The sequence below is a fragment of the Pan paniscus genome, chromosome 18 (genome assembly GCF_029289425.2).
Source record: "Pan paniscus chromosome 18, NHGRI_mPanPan1-v2.0_pri, whole genome shotgun sequence".
NCBI lineage: Eukaryota > Metazoa > Chordata > Mammalia > Primates > Hominidae > Pan > Pan paniscus.
The window spans coordinates 85,948,498-85,969,535 of record NC_073267.2 but is presented as its reverse complement, the minus strand read 5'-3'; the positions used below and the strand labels follow the sequence as shown (position 1 = coordinate 85,969,535).

General features: G+C 37.3%; 1 protein-coding gene and 1 pseudogene across 1 annotated transcript in view; one reads left to right on the top strand and one right to left on the bottom strand.

Moving 5' to 3' along the window:
- Positions 1-21,038, bottom strand: part of CNTNAP4 (contactin associated protein family member 4) — a 619,686-nt gene that overhangs the window by 311,347 nt on the left and 287,301 nt on the right. The window lies entirely within an intron of this gene.
- LOC100986192 (large ribosomal subunit protein eL18-like) lies at positions 16,480-17,245 on the top strand (annotated as a pseudogene).

Here is a 21,038-nt window from a genome sequence, read left to right as displayed (position 1 = left end):
AAATAACTAAGATCAGAGCAGAACTGAAGGAGATAGAGACACAAAAAAAAACCCTTCAAAAAATCAATGAATCCAGGAGCTGGTTTTTTGAAAAGATCAACAAAATTGATAGACCGCTAGCAAGACTAATAAAGAAGAAAAGAGAGAAGAATCAAATAGATGCAATAAAAAATGATAAAGGGGATATCACCACTGATCCCACAGAAATACAAACTACCATCAGAGAATACTATAAACACCTCTATGCAAATAAACTAGAAAATCTAGAAGAAATGGATAAATTCCTGGACACATACACCCTCCCAAGACTAAACCAGGAAGAAGCTGAATCCCTGAATAGACCAATAACAGGAGCTGAAATTGAGGCAATAATTAATAGCCTACCCACCAAAAAAAGTCCAGGACAAGATGGATTCACAGCCAAATTCTACCAGAGGTACAAGGAGGAGCTGGTACCATTCCTTCTGAAACTATTCCAATCAATAGAAAAAGAGGGAATCCTCCGTAACTCATTTTATGAGGCCAGCATCATCCTGATACCAAAGCCTGGCAGAGACACAACAAAAAAACAGAATTTTAGACCAATATCCCTGATGAACATCAATGCAAAAATCCTCAATAAAATACTGGCAAATCGAATCCAGCAGCACATCAAAAAGCTTATCCACCATGATCAAGTGGGCTCCATCCCTGGGATGCAAGGCTAGTTCAACATATGCAAATCAATAAACGTAATCCAGCATATAAACAGAACCAAAGACAAAAACCACATGATTGTCTCAATAGATGCAGAAAAGGCCTTTGACAAAATTCAACAGCCCTTCATGCTAAAACTCTCAATAAATTAGGTATTGATGGGACGTATTTCAAAATAATAAGAGCTGTTTATGACAAACCCACAGCCAATATCATACTGAATGGTCAAAAACTGGAAGCATTCCCTTTGAAAACTGGCATAAGACAGGGATGCCCTCTCTTACCACTCCTATTCAACATAGTGTTGGAAGTTCTGGCCAGAGCAATCAGGCAGGATAAAGAAATAAAGGGTATTCAGTTAGGAAAACAGGAACTCAAACTGTCCCTGTTTGCAGATGACATGATTGTATATTTAGAAAACCCCATTGTCTCAGCCCAAAATCTCCTTAATCTGATAAGCAACTTCAGGAAACTCTCAGCATACAAAAATCAATGTGCAAAAATCACAAGCATTGTTATACACCAATAACAGAGAGCCAAATCATGAGTGAACTCCTATTCACAATTGCTTCAAAGAGAATAAAATACCTAGGAATCCAACTTACAAGGGATGTGAAGGACCTCTTCAAGGAGAACTACAAACCACTGATCAATGAAATAAAAGAGGACACAAACAAATGGAAAAACATTCCATGCTCACGGATAGGAAGAATCAATATCATGAAAATGGCCATACTGCCCAAGGTAATTTATAGATTCAATGTCATTCCCATCAAGCTACCAATGCCTTTCTTCACAGAATTGGAAAAAACTACTTTAAAGTTCATATGGAACCAAAAAAGAGCCTGCACTGCCAAGTCAATCCTAAGCCAAAAGAACAAAGCTGGAGGTATCACGCTACCTGACTTCAAACTATACTACAAAGCTACAGTAACCAAAACAGCATGATACTGGTACCAAAACAGAGATATAGACCAATGGAACAGAACAGAGCCCTCAGAAATAATACCACACATCTCCAGCCATCTGATCTTTGGCAAACCTGACAAAAACAAGAAATGGATCAAGGATTCCCTATTTAATAAATGGTGCTGGGAAAACTGGCTAGCCATATGTAGAAAGCTGAAACTGGATCCCTTCCTTACACCTTATACAAAAATTAATTCAAGATGGATTAAAGACTTAAATGTTAGACCTAAAACCATAAAAACCGTAGAAGAAAACCTAGGCAATACCACTCAGGACATAGGCATGGGCAAGGACTTCATGTCTAAAACACCAAAAGCAATGGCAACAAAAGCCAAAATTGACAAATGGGATCTAATTAAACTAAAGAGCTTCTGCATAGCAAAAGAAACTACCATCAGAGTGAACAGGCAACCTACAGAATGGGAGAAAATTTTTGCAATCTACTCATCTGACAAAGGGCTAATATCCAGAATCTATAAAGAACTCAAACAAACTTACAAGAAAAAAACAAACAACCCCATCAAAAAGTGGGCAAAGTATATGAACAGACACTTCTCAAAAGAAGACATTTATGCAGCCAACAGACACATGAAGAAATGCTCATCATCACTGGCCATCAGAGAAATGCAAATCAAAACCACAATGAGATACCATCTCACACCAGTTAGAATGGCAATCATTAAAAAGTCAGGAAACATCAGGTGCTGGAGAGGATGTGGAGAAACAGGAACACTTTTACACTGTTGGTGGGACTGTAAACTAGTTCAACCATTGTGGAAGTCGGTGTGGCGATTCCTCAGGGATCTAGAACTAGAAATACCATTCGACCCAGCCATCCCATTACTGGGTATATACCCAAAGGATTATAAATCATGCTGCTATAAAGACACATGCACACGTGTGTTTATTGCAGCACTATTCACAATAGCAAAGACTTGGAACCAACCCAAATGTCCATCAATGATAGACCGGATTAAGAAAATATGGCACGTATATACCATGGAATACTATGCAGCCATAAAAAGGATGAGTTCATGTCCTTTGTAGGGACATGGATGAAGCTGGAAACCATCATTCTCAGCAAACTATCGCAAGGACAAAAAACCAAACACTGCATGTTCTCACTCATAAGATAGGAATTGAACAAGAAGAACACTTGGACACAGGAAGGGGGACATCACACACCGGGGCCTGTCATGGGGTGGGGTTGTGGGGGGATAGCATTAGGAGATATACGTAATGTAAATGACAAGTTAATGGGTGCAGCACACCAATATGACACATGTATACATATGTAACAAACCTGCACGTTGTGCATATGTACCCTAGAACTTAAAGTATAAAAAAAAAAGAACAGCCCTTGCAATAATTCACTATCACAACAACAGTACCAACACATGAAGGATCCACCCCCATGATCCAAACACCTCCCACCAGGCCCCACCTCCAGCACTGGGGATTACAATTCAACATGAGATTTGGTTGAGGACAAATATCCAAACTGTATCAGTAGTGTAGTTCATTCATTTTCATGGCCATCTATTTTGTGAACATACTACGATTTGTTTAAAGTTAATTAGGCCATCTCTGGATTTTTTATAATTACAAACATTGCTGCTATAAATTGCCTTCTTTTTTCATGTATTTTACTTTTAAATTGACATATAATAATGGCATATATTTATGAGGTACATAGTGATGTTTTGATGTGTATACCATATATAGATCAGATCAGTATAATTAGCATACCTATCATCTCAAATATTTATCATGTCTTTGTGTTGAATACATTCAATATCCTCCTTCCAGCTATTTGAAGCTATATATTACTATTAACTATAGTCATCCTACAGTGGTATAGAACACTATAACTTATTCCTCCTATTTAGCTGTAATTTTATATCCTTTAACAAATCTCTTCTTTCCTAGTGTACCCTTCCTCCTCATACCCTTCCCAGCCTCTAGTGTCCTCTGTTCTACCTTTTACTTTTATGAGATCAAATTTTTTTAGCTTCCACATATGACTGACAACATGTGGTGCTTAACTTTCTGTTCTTGGCTTATTTCACTTAACATAACACTCTCCAGTTCCATCCATTTTGCTATGGCAGGATTTCATTCATTTTTATGACTGAATAGTACTCCATTGTTCATATATACCACATTTGTATTATCTGTTCATCTTCTGTTGGACAGTATCATAGTCCATTTGTGTTGCTATAAAGGAATACTTGAATTCAGGTAATTTATTAAGAAAAGAGGCTTATTTGGTTCATGATTCTGCTGGCTATACAAGAAGCATGCTGCCAGCAACTGCTACTGGTGAGGGCTTCAGGCTGCTGCCACTCATGGCAGAAGGGGAAGGATACCTTGCATATGCAGAGATCACATGGCAAGAGAAGAAGCAAGACAGGGAGGCGGAAGGCACCAGGCTCTTTTTAACAACCAGCTCTTGCAGGACCTACTAGAGTGAGAACTTGAGAACTCACTCATTACCATGAGGATGGCACCAAAGTAATTTATGAGGAATCCACACCCATGACCCAAATACCTCCCATTAGGCTCTATCTCCAATATTAAGGATCAAATTTCAACATGAAGTTTGGGGGAATAAATATCTAAACTATGGCAGAAATCTCGGTTGATTCCATATCTTGGTATTATGAGCAGTGGTGCAATAAACACGAGGTACAGATGTCTGTTCAATATACTGATTTCCTTTCCTTTGGATAAATGCCCAGTAGTGGAATTGCTGGATCACATGTTAGTTCTATTTGCAGTTTTTTGAAGAACCTCCATACTATTCTCTATAGTTTACATTCCTACCAACAGCATATAAGAGTTCTCTTTTCTCCACATCCTCACCGGCATATGAATTATTTTTTTTGATTTTTTTTGTTTGTTTGTTTGTTTTTGAGACAGAGTCTTGCTCTGTTGACCAGGCTGGAGTGTAGTGGTGTGATCTCAGCTCACTGAAACCTCCGCCTCCCTAGTTCAAATGATTCTCCTGCCTCAGCCTCCTGAGTAGCTGGGATTACAGGCGCCTGCCACCATGCCTGACTAATGTTTTGTATTTTTAGTAGAGAAGGGGTTTCACCATGTTGGTCAGGCTGGTCTCGAACTCCTGACCTCAGGTGATCCACCCACCTTGGCCTCCCAAACTGCTGGGATTACAGGCATGAGCCACTCTGCCTGGCCTGGTCTTTTTAATAATAGCCATCCTAACTGGGGTGAGATGATACCTCATTGTGGTTTTGATTTGCATTTCCCTGACGATTAGTGATGTTGAGCTTTATTAATTAATTTATGTATTGTCATTTGTATGTCTTCTTTTGAGAAATGTCTGTCCAGATCATTTGCTCATTTTTTTATCAGATTGTTTTTTGCTGTTGAGGTGTTATGAGTTCCTTGTATATTCTGAATATTAATCCCCTTTCAAATGAATAGTTTGCAAGTATTTTCTCCCATTCAAGAGATTGTATCTTTACTCTGTTGAATGTTTTCTTTGCTGCACAGAAGCTTTTTAGTTTGATATAATCCCATTTTCTTTTGGGGTTTTTCTGCTTTTGTTGTCTATGCTTTCGAGGTATTATTCATAAAATATGTATCCTGGTGCAAGGTATGACATTTTTTAATAGATATATAACTAAAGATGGAATCGCTGGGTGTGTAAATGTTCAAATTTATAAGCTAACGTAAAACTAGCTTTCAACATGGCTATGCCAATATAAATTGTTGCCAGTAATGAATAATAAATTTCATTGATCCATAACCTCTCAAACACTGTATATTTTCCCTAGTTTTACTTTCTACTAATTGAATGAATACAACATAGTAGGTCATTCTACATGTTTCTGATGACTAGTGACTTTTTCGTCAAATGTTTACTTATTAAATATACATGCTATCTCTTAGGAAAAATGCCAGTTGATATTTCTATTCATAATTTTATATCACCACCTTTGGACTTTGTTATTCTGTTGGTCAATTTAAAAACCCCTGTACTCACAGCACATGATATTCATTATAATCATTTTTAAAATCTTGGTCTCTAAATAAGACAAGTTTCCCATCATTATCCATCCTCTTGCTCAGATATGCCTTACCTTTTAGGACCATTAAACTTCCACATAAACTTTAGAATCAGTTTGTAAAGTTTTAGGGAAAACTCCTGGCAGATTTGTACTGGAGAAGTCGTGAGTCTATAAATCAATTTAGGGAGAACAGACATCCTCAGAAAATAAGTGTCTCCATTTACTAAAATTGTGTTTAATATGTCTCAGCAAAGTTTTTAAAATTTTCATGTACAGGGCTTGAACATTTTTGCAAGATCTACTTTTAGGTGCCTTATGATTTTAATTGTAAATGATATATTTAAAAGATGCATATACACGTATACATCTTTCTGTCTTCTAATTGTTTGTGGTGGCACATAGAAAAACGACTCACTTTTGCATACTGATCATGTATCTACTCTCATTGCCTAAGGACCTTATATGAACCATTGTTTCTCTATCTATAAAATTCCTATCACACATAGTTACTATAGAAATAAAATGAGGAATAACTACTGACAACACACACCATTTTACACACATGTACCATTACTTCCTATTGCCTTACTATGTTAGGAAGACAGTAAATAAAAAAAGGGATACAGAGAGAAAGAAGGTGATAGGGAATGAACTCTACTGCTATTTTAGCTTACCAGTACTTTATTTTTTTGTTATATTTTTGTATATTTGCAGTTGCATAATAACTGCACTCTATTGGGTTAGTAAAATGCCAAGTAGATAACTGCATAGCATTATTTTAAAGCCAGGGAAAACAGATGAGCTATTCAACATGAGCTATTCAAGCCACAGTCACAGTGGAATGGCTTAAACATTGTTAAACAGGTTATATATAAAAATAAAACATACTAAGATTCTTTAGGTTTACTTCACTTAAAAAAAAAAAAAAAAAGACAATGGGCCAGGGGTGGTGGCTCACGCCTGTAATCCCAACACTTTGGGAAGCCAAGGTGGGTAGATCACCTGAGGTCAGGAGTTCGAGACCGGACTGACCAATATGGTGAAACCCCATCTCTACTAAAAATACAAAAATTAACCGGGCATGGTGGCATGCACCTGTAGACCCAGCTACTTGGGAGGCTGAGAAAGAAGAATTGCTTAAAACCAGGAGGTGGAGGTTGCAGTGAGCCAAGATTGTGCCACTGCACTCCAGTCTGGGTGACAGAGCGAGACTCCATCACAAAAACAAAAGCAAAAACAAAAACAAAAAAGAGATATATTATTTTATATTTTTTACTATACCTCTATTATATATAGTAAAAACTAAATTTTTGATACATGTTGGGCTCATATGATTTTTTACCTGCCTTTCTGCCTTCTTTTCTTCTTTCCCTCCCTCCCACTTCCTTCTGTTTTTCTTTTCTTTCTTCCTTTCTTATTTTCTCCTTTCATCCCTCCTTTTTCTTCCTACCTCTCATTCTCTCGTCCATGGTAAATTTAAGATGCTTTGAGTCCTGAACTAAACTTGAGGGATAATGTATGCATGGTTTTAGACACAGACTTGAAGCATTAACCCGTCATTCACCTTGACCCTGGGGGTTAGAATAGCAATTCATGATGATGTCACCTTGGATGAGCATGCTTATTTTTCAATATTTCATATGTTCACATAAATGTAATATATTCGAATATTTAATATTAGTTTGTGAAGGAGGTATTTCAGACCCTAATATTAGAGAAAGAGATTTTGAGATTTTATATGTTCACACTATTAAAATCCCATGTCCTGAAATACTGATTAAGATCCACTGTGTTTGTAAGCCAAACATTTAGGAAGTTTTCTCAATAGATATGCCGGAAGACTACATTTAATAGTCTCTAAACTGTGGAAGAACACCTATAATAAAGTACATAAATGACCTCTAATTAGGAAAGTTTTGCTTCAATAAGCTTGGAATGACTCCTTTTTTTGAAACTGTTGATCCATATGCATGAAAAGTAAGTCTCCACACCAGAGTAGCTGAAGATTTTTGCTTACTTCATCTTTTATAAAGTTATAAATAGTCGAACGAGGTAACTTAAAGGTGAACCAGTGAAAATTCTAACGAAATGTATTTTTTACATATTGACTCATTTTTAGCATTATCCATTTTAATCTCTGTCCTCAAATAAGAGCTATTTCTGGAAGAAAATAAACATAATTCTTGTTCAATAAAGCCCCATATGCACATATATTTGTATGTACCGAGTCACTTAACAAGAGTCATATACAATACATATAACAAGAGTTATATATATTATTTACAGTAGTAAAATGCCATTGGAATACATTTGGCAAGAATAATTCTACTGTCAATGTGAATCTAAAAAATCTCTTTTATAGTGAATGTTGTCTTTCCTTCTACTCTTAAATTTTCATTCCAACCATCAGACATAATGATTTTTAAAAATCCATGTTCATGTAAAATGGACGACTCTTTCCTGTGCAAAAATATCTCTTTTGAGAAGTCTAATATACGGTTTTTGTACTATGTATAACTTTTAAAATTCGTCTCCTCTCCCTTGTTTTGCCTTCTCTTGGACTGGCAAAATGTAAAGTAAATAATCACATTGCATATATTCAGGGAAAGCAAAGAACATAATCAAGAATGAAAGTCATGACATGATAGCTTCATCATTTTAAAAAATATTTTATATTTTTTAAAAACCTACCATGAATTATGCAGTACATTACACAGGAAGTAGGGGTAAAAACTGCTCCTGAGTTGGAAGATACTGATAGTTATAGAGGATGCTTACTCATCAAAATTTTCAGATGGTTGAAGGTGAAGTTTGTCACCACAGACAAAACAAATTATGGAGATTTAGATTCCCATAACAGCAGAATTAAATTACCTATTTTATTCTCCTAATAACAGAAACAAAAATAGAGTATTTGGTGCCCTTTTCCCATCGCCCCGAGAGAAGTTTTTTGTGTGTAACTAACTGTACGAAGAAGCCACTTTGATTATGATAAACTCTAATGTGAAAGAGCAAAGCCATGTTGCTTTTCATATAATTATATATTAGTTCAATAAATATTTGTCATTCCAAACTCTATTAATCAAGATTCTTTATTCTCACAGGTAATTCCAATGTAAGTAAGAGTCTCTAACACATAATTGGATAGCCTGCAAATGACCTCAGAGGTTTGATTTCTTTATTATTAGATATAACAGGTATTTTTTATTTATTTGGGGGAAGTTTGTAGAGATATTTGTAGACCTCATCTAACTTACACTACACAATCCTTAAGGCCTCATTCAAATCCAAGGTTCTATGAGATGAATAAAAGTTTATGAGTGTATAATGTTTTTGATTACTTTTGAAGAAAACTATGAAAAAATGATCTTTTAGGAAATAACATTAGTTTCTCTGGGGTAAAAGCTAAAATGAAGTTAATTTATTTTACATTGTTCCCAGTTTTATCTGATCAGACTTTAATTTAAAATTAATTCAGTCTATTTGGATAGGTGGTGCACAATTCAATAGAAACAATTACCTAAGTCGTGTGTAAATGTAAGATTTGCCAAAACCCCCACCTATGTTTCTCTTTCAAGGTGCCTGACATTTCTGGATAACGTTTACAAAAAGGAGTTCTGGCCAACACAAAGTCCACTTCCAGAAATGTTACCTGGTATCACAAGTCAACTTAAAGCATTATTGAATCTCTTCAGATTCAACATTCTCACTATTAAATTTCAAGAACATAATATTGCAACATAACAATTCAGGGATATTAATTCAAGAACACTTAATTTCTTCAAAAAATAAAAGTTAATAAATCTTTAGTAGCTGGAACATTTTACATAATTTTAATATTCATTACATTAATAAAGGTACTTATTTTAAAAGTGAAATTTCATTGAAAAGTTTACAATGCACAATAGCACTCTCCCACATCTCCCATCCCTCTATTTATTAATTGGATAACTGAGATCAAGTCATTTGATATATTTTTGTTCCATTTTCTTCATCTCTAAAGTAGAAATAACTACTTTCTTCATCTGTAGGCTGGAGATAACCCTACCTCTTAGGGTTGTTGTGAAAATCGAATTAACAAATATGTATAAAATAATGTGCACAATGCCTGGAATATGGTAAGTGCAAAATAAATGTTAGCTATTCTTATTATCACCCCTACCTCTCCTGTTTTGATTCTCTCAGCTGTCACTCTCAATCTTTCCCCTGGCATTTACCTCTATATTTTTTTATATGATGTATCACTTTTGTACATTTTATTTGCTTTTGACTCTGACAGACTAACTTTGGGTGCCCACACCATCCCCCAGTATCTCTCAAACTACCCATATAAAGTTGCTATTTCATAGTTCTGATTAAGTCAAGAATCGTCAGTGTTTACATTTTCTTTACATTAATTAGAAATTTCACAGACACGTAGTAATAAAGCCAACAACAGTGATTTAAACAAGCAGAGGCTCTATTTTTATCTCACAAGGATTCTGGAGGTAGATGGTTACTATTCTTCCCTGCTGTCCTCAGTATTTTGCCTTTTATTCTTACAGTTGTCAAATAGCATTGCCTGATGGCTAACTCAGCTCCAGGCAACAGGACCACCTTCAAAAGCATGAAGCAGGGGCTGGCCAGGGTGGCAAAATCCTTTCATCTCCTCTGGACTGTTCTTATTAGGAAGAAAAATAACTTTCTAAGAAGTTATCCAATACAATTTCTCCTGCATCTCATTGACCAACACTGAATCCTGCAGTGGCTCCCAACTCCAGGGCAGGCCGTGGCAGTGAGGATATTACACAAAAGAATGGCATCGCCTTAATTGGCTTAGACCAGAGAGTCTCAAACTTTCTCAGTTCACAGCGCCATTGGTATCCGTGTGATTATTTTCATTGTGCCCAAGGCAAAAGAAATATCAAACAATCCCTTTTTATAAGTAAGTTGGTACCAAAGAATGTAGTATGTGTTTATATCCCCAACAACTTAGTAGCCGTTTGAGTAAATACCAAACATAATTGTAAAAACAAAAACAAAAACAAACAAAACAACGAAGTTCACTTTTAAATGACTACAATTACTTACTAAAGGGAAATGTGTGCCTTCTGGGCACTGCACAACTTCTCACATTTTAAAATCAGATTAGACACCAACACCCTCATTTCCTATTCCACATTGATTTCCATTTAGCACTTTTTTTTTTTCCATTTAAATCACATCAACCACTGAAAATCCTGCTTCACAAAGATAGGACATCCTAGAAAACAAGGTAGATGGAACTAAGAGTGGAGTCAGGAAGTGCCTTTAGCTAGCTCCACAGACTAAACCTCCCATCCCCTGCATACCTGTACGTGTCTAATGGAGGAGAATTTCCTTTGGTGTCAGTGGTCTGTCAACAGAATTTCAGCCAGTTTTTCTCTTTTCAGCTCAGTGTTTGACCCCTACCTCCAGGAGTACTGGAAATCCCTAAGCACTGATATTTTCAGGGTTCCTCTGAGACTAATGATTTGACTACTCACCCACATAAGGTTCTGGGTTTAGTTACTCTGTTTTTTGTTTGTTTGTTTGTTTTTGGTTTTGTTTTTTTGTTTTGTTTTGTTTGTTTGTTTGAGAGGGAGTTTCGCTCTTGTTGCCCCAGGCTGGAGTGCAATGGTGCGAACTCGGCTTACTGCAACCTCTGCCTCCCGGGTTCAAGCGATTCTCCTGCCTCAGGCTACCAAGTAGCTGGGATTACAGGCACGCACCACCATGCCTGGCTAATTTTTTGTATTTTTAGTAGAGACAGGGTTTCACCATGGCCAGGCTGGTCCTGAACTCCTGACCTCAGGTGATCCGCCCACCTGGACCTCCCAGAGTGCTAGGATTATAGGCGTGAGCCACTGCACCCGGCCTAGTTACTCGGTTTTTAAATTAATCACCATTCCTCAGTCACCTTCTGATTCCCAGTAAAGCTGTCAATATCTTTATTCAGTGGTGGACTCTCAGAACTCTTTTCTTTTTCCATGTTAGTTGATGGTTTGATTTGGTTGTGTTTTTATTTTAAATTAGTAGACTTTATTTCTTAGAGAGGTTTTCAGTTTACACAAAAATTGAACAGGAAGTACCGAGTTCCCATACATTCTCTATCCCCAATACCCCTCCCCAACACCAGTTTCCACTATTTTTTTTTCCACTGTATTTCTTTTTTAATTTAACTTATTTTAAGTTCAGGGGTACATGTGAAAGTTTGTTACCAAGGTAAACTTTGTCATGGGGGTTTGTTGTACATAATATTTCATCACCCAGGTAGTAAGCCTAGTACCCAATAGTTATTTTTCCTGATCCTCTCCCTCCTCCCACCCTCCACCCTCCCAAAGGCCCCAGTGTGTGTTGTTCTCTGTATGTGTCCATGAGTTCTCATCATTTAGCTCCCACTTGTAAGTGAGAACATGCAGTATTTGGTTTTCTTTTCCTACGTTAGTTTGCTAAGGATAATGGCCTCCAGCTCCATCCATATCCATGCAAAGGACATATCTCATTCTTGTTTTATGGCTGCATAGTATTCCACGGTGTATATGTACCACATTTTCTTTATCCAGTCTATCACCGATGGGCATTTAGGTTGACTCCATGCTTTTGCTACTGTGAATAGTGTTGCAGGGAACATACATGCTCATGTGCCTTTATAATGATAAAATTCCGTTTCTATTATTGCAGTGGGGTTTTGAAAAGAGATAAATCAGGTTGATCAATGCAACATTTTTAACTGGAAATTCAGACTGGATTCTGAAAATTACTCAATTGTGGCAAGGTTAGGGATAAAAGTAGAGAATCTCTGGAATTGCCCATATGAAGGATATGGATATGCTGTTATTAGACAATTCATGGTCATCCATTGTCTATACCAAATACTGAGAGATTGTGTATTTTGGACCTCACAAAACTTCCTTTGCTGCCCAGGTACCTAATATTTCAGGATGTTCTAAGGTTCACCACAGTGCCACTTCTTTCCACAGCAAGGCTGCCCTAATCAATGGGGAGATTTTTTTTTTTTAAGTCGCCCGTCTCCTATTCAAAATATCCATTCATTTCTTCACAGCGACTTAGTCTCTACACTGATGGGGAATGCAAACAAGTTTTACCCAGGTAGTAATTCTAGGTGATTTGCAGTGGCCAATAGTTTTGCATTTGAGTTTTATCAACCTCCAATTCTGCAACTTTTTACATTATGAAAAAATAGTACTTTTAAAATACCTGAACACTTCTGTATCCACTTTATCTATTCCTAGATATCATTTTCAAAATCAAAAATGTTTTCTTATTCCTATTAAGGAATAAGATATAATATGTTATTTTGGAGAAGACATGATATAGTTCCAAATTTAGTTATAGATTAAACATTACCAAATCCAAAAAGTTCCTATATTACTCCTTCTACTCAGCTCCCTAAAAGACTATGAAATTATTGTTTCTTTGAAAGTTTTAAATGCCAGAAATCTTAATATTTGTGAGCATGTATCCATGTTTCACTATTGAACCTGGATTCAGAGTTGGCAGTTAAAACTTCTACTTCAGATGAAATTTGCAGAAACAAACACTTGTTTTTATTTTATATTCACACGTGGTATGTGTTAAGTTCAGATTTTATAAAGGAAAAAAAATGCCTTAAAAATACCTGTTTCATTGTATTAAATAGAAAGTAATGCTTCTGCCACCAGGAACATAGATTATGTAAACTAATCTTTGCAATTGCTCATCAGCACATTTGGAAAATTAACTTTCCAGTCTTTTAGAAGCTTGAAAAGACTTGAATAGTTAGTATTTAAAATGAAAAATTTTTATCAGATATTAAAATGCAGGAGAAAAAATGGATGGATTTCATTTTTATTGCAGAAATTAGTCACTGAATCCTAATCTTAAAGCTTCTTTTCAAATTATATTTGTTACCTGGAGACAGCAGTTCAGGTTTTTTTTTTTTAAATATTCTGGATTGGGTAGCTTCAAGAAAGTTATATATATGATTATTTTTTAAAAAATTTACACACAAATGCACACACACCATTGTTTTGCAAGCTTTCCCAGTAAGAGCAAGGCCACCATATGTGAAAAACTGTTTGGTACTTTGTTGAGATGCCCTGAAATTCTGTATTATCTTTTGGTTTCTTAATATGCATATTGGCCGGGCACGGTGGCTCACGCCTGTAATCCTAGCACTTTGGGAGGCCCAGGTGGGCGGATCACGAGGTCAGGAGATCGAGACCATCCTGGCTAACAGGGTGAAACCCCGTCTCCACTAAAAATATAAAAAATTAGCCAGGCATGGTGGCAGGTGCATGTAGTCCCAGCTACTCGGGAGGCTAAGGCAGGATAATAGCGTGAACCCAGGAAGCGGAGCTTGCAGTGAGCTGAGATGGCGCCACTGCACTCCAGCCTGGGCGATAGAGCGGTGAGACTCTGTCTCAAAAAAAAAAAAAAAATGCATATTAACACTCATTATTTTATTATGATAGATGTAGCACTTTCCATACTGATTCACCTCCGTCTGGAGACTGTAAATTTTTGGAGGCATAAGCCATGATTTTCCTTAGTAAATAAAATGGCAACATCTGCACATTACTAAAACTATAGTAAACCCTTAAGAAATATGTGCAAAATATTTTTCAAAATAAGAGGTCTCGGTTACAAGCAAAAGAAATGATGCTGGTGACCATAAGCAATACGGAAATATAGTAGAAAGATAATGTCAACTCCAAGGGATTTCCAAGGACTTAGGTTAGAAAATGCACAGAATTCAAGGCAGCTCTGAGGAGCCAAGAATGTGGACCTAGGTGTCCCCTTGTCTTTGCTCAGTAGCACCAGGCCTGAGAGTGGAGTAAGCAGTCAGCCAAATATTAGATGCATGCCCACATGCTGATTGCCAGAGTCAAGGAGGGAGGTGTGGCCCTCTGGCAGCCATATTGGTAGGCAGCCCTCTGCTTCTTACCAGTTAACTCACTGGGGAATGCCCCAGAGACACGATTGGGGTAAATTTTGAGTAGGCAAAAATTTACAAGTTGAACTTCCCCTTAACTTCACACATGACTTATCTCACATGACATTTCTAAAAATTTCATTTTATAAATAATACTTCTCTGAATGTAATGGAATATATTCCTTATGAATAAAATTGTGCATATTGATTCTGCAAGGAAAGTCAGGTCTCATCAGTCTAGAATCACGGGATCACGTCCATTTATTCCGTGGAATCATTTTGTTCTATCTCCTTTTTTGTCATTAGAGTGCTACTACATACACAAATTGATGAAATTGCCCATAAAAGATGATATCATATGTCTTAGGTTTTCTCTCTATTCTGTAACAGTTTATAGAAACCTTGATGTCTTAGTTTATTTGTATTCAAACCATCTCAATTTTTTAATTCCAAAAAGTCCAGTTTGCGTGGGAAGTATCATCTCTCATTTGTTTTTACTAAATGTGTATTTATACTAAAGATCCCATGTAGTTACTTTTTTGCAAATGAGAAAATGAGTGATTTCAATTTTTTTAACATCGCTTTTTGAATAGTTGAGACTCTACAGCAAAAGTCAATATAGTTCCTTATACTTCGAAAAGAGTAGTTCAGGACAGGTTCAGTGGTTCACACCTGTAATTCCAGTACTTTGGGAGCCTGAGGCAAGTGGATCACTTGAACCCAGGAGGCAGAAGTTGCAGTGAGCTGAGATTCCGCCACTGCACTCAGCCCGGGTGACAGAGTAAGACTCTATCTCAAAAAAGAAAAAAAAAAAGTAGTTCCTAAAGTAACACTTAAGTAGGGAGTATGTTCTTACATGATTCTTGAATTCTGATCACCTTTAATAGAACCACAGTGAATTAATTTTGGGGAGAATGCGACTCATTTTCTTATTTATTGTACTTTAAGTATGATACCATTCTTTGAAGCCATGAATTTATAATCCCCTCAACATTTAAAAAATGATGAGTTGGACTGGATGCAGTAAAAAGAGAGAACTTTTATGAGTTGTCCAAAAACTCCCTAGCCTAGAAGATGCCCAAATTCACAACACCATAGTTACAATTTTTTAGGACATAAATTACCTTTCCAACTAATTACTGAAATAGACAAAAAAAAATCATGTTAAAACCTTGTAAAATAAAAATCCTATTAAAAAAAGTTATATAGTACAATGTTAGATTACATGCATATTTTATAAAACTGAAATATGAAAATTGTTTAATAATATTTTACTTCACTAGAAGCCTTTAGGTTTATCTAATGTCTATTTGGAATCCGTTGTGATGAGTAGAACTTAATTAAATAGTTAACAATTTAATAAATTTTAAATTTGAGTGTTTTTCTTTTCAGTCCTATTTTGTAGTATATATTTCAGCAGACTTACGAATATTTCAGCAAAGCAAAATAACAGTGGGCCCTACCTCATAGAATTATTATGAGAATTGAATGAGATAAGTCTTATGAAAATATTAACAGAAACAATTTTAATCATAATAGTAATATTAATAGTGCTCTTATTCCTCTTACTGCGTTTAGGAACAAATATGCTTTACTTTAAGATTTTAACCTAAAAATCTTGATATATACTGTAACTACCACAGTGACATGTAGTGTGCAAGATTTTAGAATTTAATAAAGCATGTTCAAAAATCGGTGCTAATGCAGGACCACAAAACTATTCCTAAAATTATGCTACATTGAGTAATATGATTTTTTGTTTGTATCATAGCAATCAGAACAAGTACTTTATGAGTTTGAACATATGGAGAGAATTTAGCAAATGAACTTTTTATCTTAAAAGTTAATAGATTCTCCACATGTAGCAATGCATTAGTGAAGCTATTATCTCGGAAAGATTAAAAAATAAAGACACAAATGGAGGGAATTTCTGCAAGAGAGAGGGGAAAAGAAAGGGAGAGAGGAGAGGAAGAAGTCTTAATAGAAAATGTGCACATTGGCCGTTCTCTCTTTCCGTACCTGGCCGAGCAGGAGACGCCATCATGGGAGCTGACATCTGCCACAACAAGGACCGAAAGGTTCGGCGCAAGGAGCCCAAGAGCCAGGATATCTACCTGAGGCTGTTGGTCAAGCTGTGCAGTTTTCTGGCCAGACGAACCGACTCCACATTCAACCAGGTTGTGCTGAAGAGGTTGTTTATGAGTCGTACCAACCGGCCCCCTCTGTCCCTTTCCCAGATGATCCGGAAGAGTGAAGCTTCCTGTCCGGGAAAACAAAACGGCCGTGATTGTGGGGAGCATAAGAGATGACGTGCGGGTTCAGGAGGTGCCCAAACTGAAGGTGTGTGTGCTGAGTGTGACCAACCTGGCCCGCAGCCGCGTCCTCAGGGCAGGGGGCAAGATCCTCACTTTTCGACCAACTGGCCTTGGACTCCCGCAAGGGCTGCAGCACCGTCCTGCTCTCCGGTCTTCTCAAGGGCCGAAAGGTGTACGGGCATTTTGGCAAGGCCCCGGGAACCCCGCACAGCCACACCAAACCTTACGTCTGCTCCAAGGGCCGGAAGTTCGAGCGCGCCAGAGGCTGACGGGCCAGCTGAGGCTACAAAAACTAACCCTGGATCCTACTCTCCTATTAAAATGATTTTGGATGCCAAAAAAAAAAAAAGAAAAAGAAAAGAAAAGAAAATGTGCACATTGACATTACAGTGGGGGGTGAGAAAAAGTCTCTTAAGTAGCATTTTACATGAGGTTCCTCGTTGGTTTACTCCAAATGTTGTCAAACTTCACGGTACATGAGAATTGGCTGGAGGGCTTAATAAAACGCAGATTTCTGGGTCTCACCCCCAGATTCTGATTTGTAGTTGGGTAGGACCCCAGAATTCAAATTTTAAGTTCCCAGCTGATCTCATCCTGCTGGTCTGACGAACCTCACTTGGAGAACCACTGGTCTAGTTTGTAACAGATTGACAGACTACTGCTTCATTCTACATGTCGGTAAGGAAATCTAAAAATGTTTTCATGAATACTATATAGGAATGATACAATTCGTTTTCTCAGATTTTACCTATTATTGTTAAGAATAAGCTGTTAAAATTTGTTACACATATAAACAATTATTCCATATCCTGAGGGTTGCATGTAAATATAGGTATCCCACAAACATATTTAAAAGCACAAATTAGACACAATAAGTATTTTTAGCCATGGCCAATGAATAAGAATAGAGAACATCCATTAAATTGATAGAAATTAAGGCCAGGCGCGGTAACTCACGCCTGTAATCCCAGCAATTTGGGAGGCCGAGGTGGGAAGATGGCCTGTGCCCAGGAGTTCTAGACCAGCCTGGGCAACAAAGTGAGACCCCCCTCTCTACAAAAAATTAACCCGCATGGTGGCATGTGCCTGCACTCTCAGCTACTTGGGAGGCTGAACTGGAAGGATCGCTTGAACCCTGGGAGGTTGAGGCTGCAGTGAGTCATGATCACGCCGCTGTATGCCAGCGTGGGTGACAGAGTGAAGACTCTGACCCCTCCACCAAAAAAAAGTGTACAAATTGAAACAACAATGAAACACCATTTTTCCCATTTCAGAAAGGGCTTCTGAAAATGTTTTATAATATCCTTTACCTTGTTGGTGGAAGTCTAAGGTCATGCCACCTAGAAAAAGGATGATTCCTGAGTTTATCTAGGTGGTGAGATTCGGAGTCATTATTTATACTTATTATGGTTTCTTATATTAAAATAAAACTATAAAATATAAGTAATGAAAAATGTATTATAATGTTTTAAAAACCAGTCTTGCTTCACTATGAATCATGAATATGAGTAAAACATTTTAAAATAAAATTGTTTGTCTTCTTCATAAACATCCTCTATTCCATAGTTATATTAGGTCACTTTGTAAACAATATATTTAGTAAGTCGATGGTGGATGGTAGTGAATTGGCACAGGAGGAGAAAAGGTAGATGCAGATAGGCAGCAAGGTAACACAGAGAAAGGGATTTTAGTTCTGGAGTGGAGGACTCATGATGCTGACCACTTGTGTTGTACAACTCATATGTCCTCACTAGATAGTTTCTCTCTACAGAAATATCCATTAGTTGATTAACTGCTCCCAGGTCTGCAACTGCTCTGACCATTCAGGTTAATAGCATTGCTCCTGGACTAGCTGATGTTGCTATATTCTCATATTCTTAAAGAACCATATACCAAGAAAGCACAGCCCAAATAAAGCACCCATATTGCTTAACAGGATACTCCAACTGAACGCCCCTGCCACATTTGTAGTGTTTATTTCCTTTATTCACAGGAGAAACTCTTCCTTAGCAACATGAAGTAATCTTTCCTACATGTCATCAGCAATTATACAAATATGTACATGTATATATACCTATATATGTATGTGTGTTTATATATTTGTGTATATATGTGTGTATACATACATACACACATATCAAAGTAGATCTGTAGGTAAAAGAACAAAAAATGGCAAATGTCAATATCAAAACCTCTATTGCTGTAGCTCCTAAAACATATGAAATGCATTAGCATTTTCTGAAAGTTAATTTTCTTGATATTTAAATCATATAAAAATATTAGGTGAACTAATCATGTTATACACTAAAAAGGCTAAATGAGGCTGGGAAACATAAATTAATCCACATTCAGGACTAAGTTAACCCGTTTTGTAAGCCTCTGGGAACCACTTAACAGAAATTGCATAATCTTGCATAATAGCAAATCGACGGAATACTCTAGAAGTTTGCTGATCTAGCATTTAATTCTTGCAGAGCAATTATTGGGAAAGGATGTTCTGTCTGATAATAACATTGCTACAGTATTTAGATTTTTTAAATCCAGTGGAAAGATGAATTTGATGGAGATATGATCTCTGTCACACACATACGTGCACGTGCACACACAAACACACACACACGCATCCTCCAGTGGTATAAGAAAGCCTCATACTTTAACTATACTAATTTCTTTTCATGATACCAGTTGACCCAACTATGCAGTTCGATGTTGACTAACGGATGAAATGCATGGCTCTTCCTTACACATCAACCCAAAGTTTGTACAGATTGTTTTTCTATTTTTCTGTTTTGTAACATCACAAACAGGTATCCTTTGGTAAAATCTAGATACATGAGAGATACACCTCCCCAACCGGGTAACTTATCTAAGTTGATAATTTTTAAATTTTTGTTTTAGTAATTAAAAACAACCAACCTATAACAAGAGGACATAGGAAATAACAATCTCCCTTTTTTAGAAACCAGCTTTTCTTACTCTTATATTTTAATGACTTCAGCAGTGGACTTGCCCTCCCTACATACTGATTTTTGAATCATCTTTCTGCACGTCAACTGATTAGAATTTACAGCTGTTCAGAAACAACAGATGCAACTTTGGTTGCAAAATGAAATTCAAACTCTTTACTAAGGACACAGCCTGATCAGAACTTTTCAGTGCAGCCTCTTTCTCACCATATAATTCCACATATCCTTTTAAAAATCCCTTTTGGCCAAGCACAGAATCTCACACCTGTGACTCCAACAGTTTGGGAGGCTGAGGCGGGTGGATCACCTGAGGTCAGGAGTTCGAGACCAGCCTGGCCAACATGGTAAAATCCTGTCTCTACTGAAAATACAAAAACTAGCTGGACGTGGTGGTGGGTGCCTGTAATCCTAGCTACTCGGGAGGCTGAGACAGGAGAATCGCTTGAACCCAGGAGGCAGAGGTTGTGGTGAGCTGAGATTGTGCCATTGCACTCCAGCCTGAGCAACAAGAGCAAAATTGTCTTGAAAAAAGAAAAAAGAAACAATGGCCGGACGCGGTGTCTCACGCTTGTAATCCCAGCACTTTGGGAGGCTGAGGTGGGTGGATCACCTGAGGCCGGGAGTTCAAGACCAGCCTGACCAACATGGAGAAACCGCATGTCTACTACGAATGCCAAAAATTATCCGGGTGTGGTGGTGCATGCCTGTAATCCCAGCTACTCGGGAGGCTGAGGCAGGAGAATCACTTGAACCTGGGAGGCGGAGGTTGCAGTGAGCCGAGATCGCGCCATTGCACTCTGGCCTGGGCAACAAGAGCAGAACTCCATCTCAAAAATTAATTAATTAATTAATTAATTAAATTAAATAAAATCCCACTCATTCCTGTAAATCTGGGTGACACCTTTTAACTGACTTTCTCTTGTCATCCCCAAGGATTAACCTCTACCGTCTCCACCATCTCCACCATCATCAGGACTCAGGTCATCTGTTTACAACTCTCTCTGTGTCTGATAACTTTGATCCATGTTAGCCTGGAGCTCCAGGATCAGGGATCTTTCTGAGGTCAGCACAGTGCCATCACTTTACAGCCTTGTTCCCAGTTCCTCAGTCCACCACTGGGAGA